Source organism: Molothrus aeneus, chromosome Z (genome assembly GCF_037042795.1).
Source record: "Molothrus aeneus isolate 106 chromosome Z, BPBGC_Maene_1.0, whole genome shotgun sequence".
Classification (NCBI taxonomy): Eukaryota; Metazoa; Chordata; class Aves; order Passeriformes; family Icteridae; genus Molothrus; species Molothrus aeneus.
Window position 1 is genome coordinate 9,807,776 of NC_089680.1, and position 7,216 is coordinate 9,814,991.

The window sequence follows — 7,216 nt, forward strand, 5'->3', positions numbered from 1 at the left end:
CCTCCTCCTCCCGCTCGCTCCCTTCCCCCACCCACCCACCGACGGCGACAACGGCGGAGTGCGGCCGGGCCGGCTCCGCCTGCGCAGGCGCGGGATGTGCGCGGGGGCCGCTGGGAGATGTAGTCCGGCCGCAGCCGGGTTCCCGCTTAAGGAACGGGGAGCCGCCTCCGCCCCGGGGACCGTGTGCGCAGGCGCGGGATGTGCGCGGGAGCCGCTGGGAGCTGTAGTCCCGCAGGCCGGCCATGGGGAGGCGCGCTGGCGGCGCTCCTAGAACACGCTCACACACGCAGACGCGTGTGTGGATGGATATACGGTGTGAAGGGTCCCGCCATGGCTCCCGTGTGCTTACTGCAACCCTGCTACAGCCTCGCCCACACAGCGCCCGTTCCCGTGGCTGTTCCAAAAGCCAGCAGTCCGTCAGATCACTCCTGAAACGGGCTGGGCGGCACATTGCGGCCAGTGCAGCGCCCTCCCGATCAAAGGCACTGAATGAACGTCCGTTCCTCACGGCTCTGCCGCTCCTTCCGGCAAATCCTTCCTTCTGAGCATCAGCTGTCCCCCAAATCTCTGAACAAAGCAAAACTTGAATGCTTAAATACTTTCATCCCATTTATGTACTTTGCATGTGCTCCAGTGTGCATTATTCATAAACTAATCAAGGCTTATAAAACGATTAATAAACACTGGATTCAGTATAATGTATAATTTTGGATATAATTTTGTGGGCTGTAAGCTAAGCCTCCTGAAAACACACCTGTTTGAGAGTCCCTCCTGCAGTCCTAACAAAAGCAGGGATTCCCACATCCCACAGTGGCTGTGGTCATAGGCAGTAGGACTGCAAGGATATTATTGTTCATAAAATGAGAAGAGGAAAGTACTTTCTCATCTTATAGCTAACATTATTGCAGCTGCATATGAAGTACAGCCATTCCCAATGCCAAACATCCTTCCCAATTCACTGAACATAATTTGTTGGTCATTATTATTAATTTTGCATAGGAACTGAATATTATTGTACCTCCTGTTCATTCTTACCCTAATCAAGCACAACAGTAAAAGAAATCTCCTTGGTTCTGCCCAAAGTGCTTTTCTGGGAAGAAAGTGGCTACTGAGTGAATATTCAATTGCTATAGATTAGGAAAGAAAAGCCTTAATCCACAGTTCCATGGGAGAGTACTCAATGAGAAGGCTCTACAAAAACCTTCTGCAGAAGAACTTAGAGAATATGACCTCTGTCATGCAAATATCAATTGACTCAGGAGATACAAATTATAAATAGGTTAATGATTTATATAGATATTTATATCTATCCTTACTTCTATTAAAAATTGTTTATAATCAAACCACTGGATCATGCTGCTTGGACAAGAAGACAACACAAGTTTTTTTTTGTTCCACTGTCTTTCAAGCTTTTCCAGTTATAAGCCTCCCAATATCCTGATAAACAGACAATATTCAATACACATTTAATTTAAAATATAAGCATCTATACATACACACAGACATACCTTTTATCAGTGCATCACTAAAGCTATTTTTGCAAAGTAGGTAGGCCTGTCATTGCTATTCATTTATGAGATGAACTTCATAGAAAGATGGAATCACACTGGCTGTGGTTGGAAGAGACTTTAAAGACCATCTGATTCCAACTCCCCTACCATAGACAGGAAGGCTTTTCACTAGTCCTGTTTGCTCAGAGCCCCATCCAACCTGCCCTGAGCTTGTCACGGATGAGGCACCCACACCTTCTCTGGGCAACCTTTGCCAGTGCATCATCACCCTCACAGTAAAGATGTTCTTCCCAATATCTAAGCTAAACCTACTCCCTTTTCAGTTTGAAGCCATTCCCCCTTGTCCTGTCGCTCCAGGCTCTTGTAAACAGCCTCTCTCCATTGTTTCTGTAGCCTTCCTTTGGGTATACTGGAAGGCCCCATTCAGGTCAGCCCAAAGCCTTCCCTTCTCCATGCTGAACAAACCCAATTCACTCACCCTTTCCTCATAGGAGTGGTGCTCAATTCCTCTCATCAACTCAGTGATGCTCCTGTGGACTCTCTCCACAGATGTATATCAAAATTATTAATATATACTTCTATTGATATTCATTATATTATAATGTTCCAAATAAACTTGGAGTATTTACCCTCTTTTCAACTTAGTCTCCATGAAAAACAAACAGAAAAAAAAAAAAAAACAACAAAAAACCCAAGGCTTTCTTACTCATAACTGAGATTTTTGACTTAGAAATAGAAACTATTTCTTCATCCAAATAGTTTCTAGTTGTTAAAATTCAAATACTACACCCTTTATGTTGTGATTTCAGCCCTGCATATTTCTGAGCATAAGCTCCCATCTGGTAGCCCAATTCAGCTGCAATTTCAGAAGAAGTTTCAAATTACTTTCCTGTGTGAATTTTGCATTTTGAGTGCATACATAACTTTAAAAAGACTATAACATAGTTTATGAGAAGTCATACTTTTTAAGTGTGACAAAAAAAAATTAAAACCCAAGGTTTCCTTTCTCCTTGGGAAAAAAGCTCCAAACCACTAGTATTATACAGGTCTTTCCCTGAGCAGTTTCCTAATAAGAACCTGATGCTTCCTGGTGACTTTGTGAACCATTACATAACACCTATTTATGCTACTACTAGCTTGCAGGATCAGATTCATGGTCTATACTTAAAAACATCAGGATTATAAAACAAGATTCTATCTCTTTAAGACATGTATCGGATTGCTTCAAAATAAAACAGTAATAAATTCAGATTAGATCCTTAAGGGCATTTTGACCTTCACTGATTTCTATATCTTTAACTGGAAGGATAATACATGGAGTGATAAAGTGCAAGTTGTGGCACAGGGAGAAAGACAGAAAAGCTTTAGTGAAACATGGAAAAGGTATTTGTTAAATAGGAAAAAGAAAATTCTCTATCCCCAGTCCTAATAAGATTACAGAAGAACAGCCAAGAAGTTCCAGAATGAAAACATATGCTGGAACACAAATCTTTAATTTGGAATTATATACAGCAGATACTTTATCTGTGTAAAGTTCAAAGTGTCTAAAAATATCACAGACAAAAATGGCAAGCAAGCTGGCATTCAGGAAAACACATTTTTGACCTTCATTTCAACCGTTTGAGGAGAGATCGCCAAAATATGGTGAGAAGAAGAAAGCAATACAATAACAGGCAAGTGTCATCAATCCTACTATTTTACTTTAATATCCCAAGATGCATGTGATAATGTTTCTGCTGCTGCCACAGGACTGCAAAACTGCGACTGAGCACAGTGGGGAAAACTAAATAACGAAATGTTTTTAATTCTCAGGATTTGCAAGATTAGGTAAGATTTCTTGGAGGCAACCTTCCGGTTTATGTAAAAGCAGGCTCTCAGCCAGCCTTTGCGTGCCCACCAGAGGGCAGGGCCACGCAGCAGAAGGTGAAAGCTTTCCAACACAGTGCAGACCATGTTAACAAAAGCTGCTTTTATTTCCTGAAAAGGTAATTTAATACTTAGTGCTCTCTTTGTAAATGCTCTAGATAGAAAGAGATTTGCAATCAGCATATGGAGACCATATCTTCTATGGTGCTATCTTCTCACCTGGAAATTATTTCAGATAGCCAGAAAGACAAGACATTTACCAGCTTATCAACCTTCTTATTGTACAGTGAAATTACATTTTTTTTAAGCAGTAAAGACCCCACATTTTTCAATTATTAAAGCAAAAATGTGTTACTTTTAACAACAGGGTTTAGATATTGTACAGTGACCATGACAACAGACCTTTAATACTATTTATGGAAGTTATTACTGTTTAGGTTACTAAATAAAAAAATCCCCACTTCCCAAGCATAATAGAAAGTTATGCAAGTATTGATGCAAACTCAAATTACATGATACACGTTGGAAATGAACTAGTACCAGTTCCACAAACAAAACAACTGTGTAGTATCATCCCTTACTCTTTCTTTCCTGACACTTTAATAAAAGTACTGCCAATATTATAAACTAACCTACCCTTTCATGGCAGATTTCTTCTTCCACCTTTTAAACTAGTAAGCAGAAACACCAAAGCTTTAAAGGCTGTCCCACTTCAAGTTTGCCCCAAAATGCTTTTCTTGCTAGCTCTACTATTTCTAACTAGAGGAGTCATCCTTTGCAGTAATTGCTATGTGATCAGAAGCACTAATGTGTATTTTTCAGCATTCCCATTCAAATCTGCATGCTGAAATCTGTTACTGAAGAAAAAACAAATGCTTGAATATTCTTCTCTGCCGAAGACATGTGGGATATGAAATGAGGCAATCAGGCAGTAACTAGAAGAATTTAAGCCCTTTTAAGGCAGCTACAGAAGGAAAGTGTCTGATGAAGGAACAAACCCATTACAAAAGTCTATTTTAAGAGCTCAGAAAGTGAACTATACCCCTTGGGGGGATGGATGACTCACTCAGAAGGTAACAGCAGAGATTTACCTTGGAAAAATTATGGCTCCTTTCCCACTGTTCTAAACACAGCCTTTTTTCTTAGTAGCTTCTTTCTTTTTTTCTAAATACAATAAAATATCGTGAAGGTAATTTACCAGAAGCTCAAAGTGCCGCTACACTCAGTAACCAGAATATTTCTCAAAGAGATGTATCATTCCTGAAAAGCAGAACATGAAATCCCAGTTGCAGCAAACCTTCCCTTCCTCTTACTGACCTGCTATTTAGGAATTCAGCTATAAAAATAAACTTGGTGCTTGCTTTGGAGGAAATACTCCAGGTGGGAGAAATTAACTCATTAAGAGCCAGCAGAAAATGTTTCTTTTAGTCAGTTTGATTTATGTAAAGACTGAAAGAATTGATTAGAAATTCATAAAGAATTGTTGACTTGAATAAACAATTCCTTGCTGATTTGATTTAAACCTGAACATTCTTTGTGTGCAAAGTGTTGAAAAAAGCAAAGCATATACAGATTACAAACACCTGAACTCTCATTATGCCTCTAACTAATGAAAAATTAGCGTGAATCAGTTGGAAAGAGTAACTATGTTTTTTTACAACTTAATAGTCCTTATTTTGAGATGATCTTGTTGTTGGAGTCAAACATTGTTACATTTTATCTGTTCATCTTCCACAATTACATGGCTTGACAAGCCAGGTGTTGCTGCAGTGGTGATAATTACTATGTTACCTGCATATCATTTGCTGTGCTTTGACCCTTGCTTGTTTAAACAACTATTTTTATCTTCCAAAGGTCCGAGATGTAGTAAGAATTGTATTTTTTTCTATTTTTCTTTTTGTTTTGTGGTCTACGTGACACTGTGAAACTGCAAGTTACCAAGGATTATTTAGGTGAGTAGGCTTCCTATTTCTGGTATTTCCTTACTGTTTTCCTGCTATTAAAGTGAAGAAGTGAAAGCCACTTCTCACAGCATAAGCCAGTTTACTTCATGATGAGGCCTCTAAGGACTTCATAGATCCCCTCTGAAAACCTCTTTGTCCACCTCCTTTAAGTACTTTTTCAGAAACTGCTTAGAACTTGCAGCTGCTCATGCTGATTTTGGATGATTATTCCCTCTAGAAACATGTTGTTTGCCTTTCTGGCCCATATTAATAAACAGAGATGTTTGCAATTAAAACAAAACAAAAAAAAGCCAAAGACTTTTGCTTTTCAACACTTTCTTAATAGGTGTTTGTTATTGGAATTATGAAGGCTGATCAACCACTACCTCACTCAGCATGTATCAATTTTATCTGGAAGCTAGGACTGGGATTATAGTCCACTTCCTATTTTTTATAGTTTGCTTGCACTTTTTACAAAAATCTTGTACTCATGTGGTAGGAAAAGCATAAGTCTAGAGTTAGTAAGAATGAGAAAAAGAGTCAGCTGGTACTGGGTGTCTGAAGAATTGTCATTGCTCACAACACAAGTACGTGACCCATTGCTGCAAACAGTGATCAGCAAATAGGAGCAAGCTGTGTTAGTTCATGTGAATCATGACCGTATTTTAATGTCAGTAATAGCATTAAATTTATTATATTCAGTATACATTCATAGAATTACAGTCATCATAAACTGAAACATTACATTCATCATTAACAGGTAACACAGAAGACACAACATGAAGCCACTTCGTGCTCTGACAGCATGCCTGGCCCATCGCAGTCTGCAAAGGCTGCTAAAAATCGCCTCTTACAAAGCTGAGGGCAGAGGGCCCTTTCTTCACCTCCCTTCTATCTCGGTGTGTCTCAGAAGCAGAACTCATCTAGGTGAACTCAGCCCTGTCAAGCCCTCCTCAGCAGGGCACTCCGGGACGCATCACCGTGTGAACACGCTACAGAAAAAAAACAGTACTGTCAGTACGTTTTCAAGGCTATGTGCTTGGACAGCTTTTAAAATGTAGGTGTTTTAAAGAGGCGCTGAGACAGCTTTAACCTTCTATACACGGTGCTCCAGCCCCCGGACAGGTGCCCTCATGCTTCCTAGCTGCAGAGCCCCGCGGTAAGAGAAGGAAAACCGGGGCACCAGTAGCAGAAGGGGGATGCGGTGGCAGAAGGGGAAGCATCAGGAGGGGAAGCATCAGGAGGGGTTGCCGAGCGGCGCCCCAGGTGTGGCGGGGCCGTGGTTTCGCTATGCAAAGCCACCCACCGCAGCCGCACCCCGCCTCACGCCGCTGCCCGGGCGGCTCCGAGCGGCATCGAGGAACCGCTGCAGAGCGTGAAAAAAACCCTGCTATTTATGAATTATTGTAGGGTTTTTTTCTACCTTGAGAAGACTGAGAGGATACTTCAGAGAACGACAGAATCAATTTGGAAAAGACCTTGGAGACAACTGAGTCCAACTTGCGACTCAATACCACCACGTCAACCAGACCATGGCACCAAGTGCCATTTCCAGTCTTTCCTTAAACATCTCCAGGGACAATGACTCCACCACCCCTCTGGGCAGCCCATTCCAATGTCTAATCGTTTCTGTGAAGAAATTCTTCCTAATGTCCATGGCAGTCTCCAGCTCCCTCACGAGGGGAAGCGGAGGGGCAGGTACCGATCTTTTCACCCTCACGGCCAAGCGACAGGATTCCATGGCGAGTCAGGGGAAGTTTAGGATGGGTACCAGAAAGTTTTTCACTCAGAAGATGGTAAGCACTAAAACAGTCTCCCCAGAGAGGTGGTCACAGCATCAAGAAGTGCTCGGACAACGCTCTCAGGCACAGGGTATGACTCTTGGAGTGTTCTGTG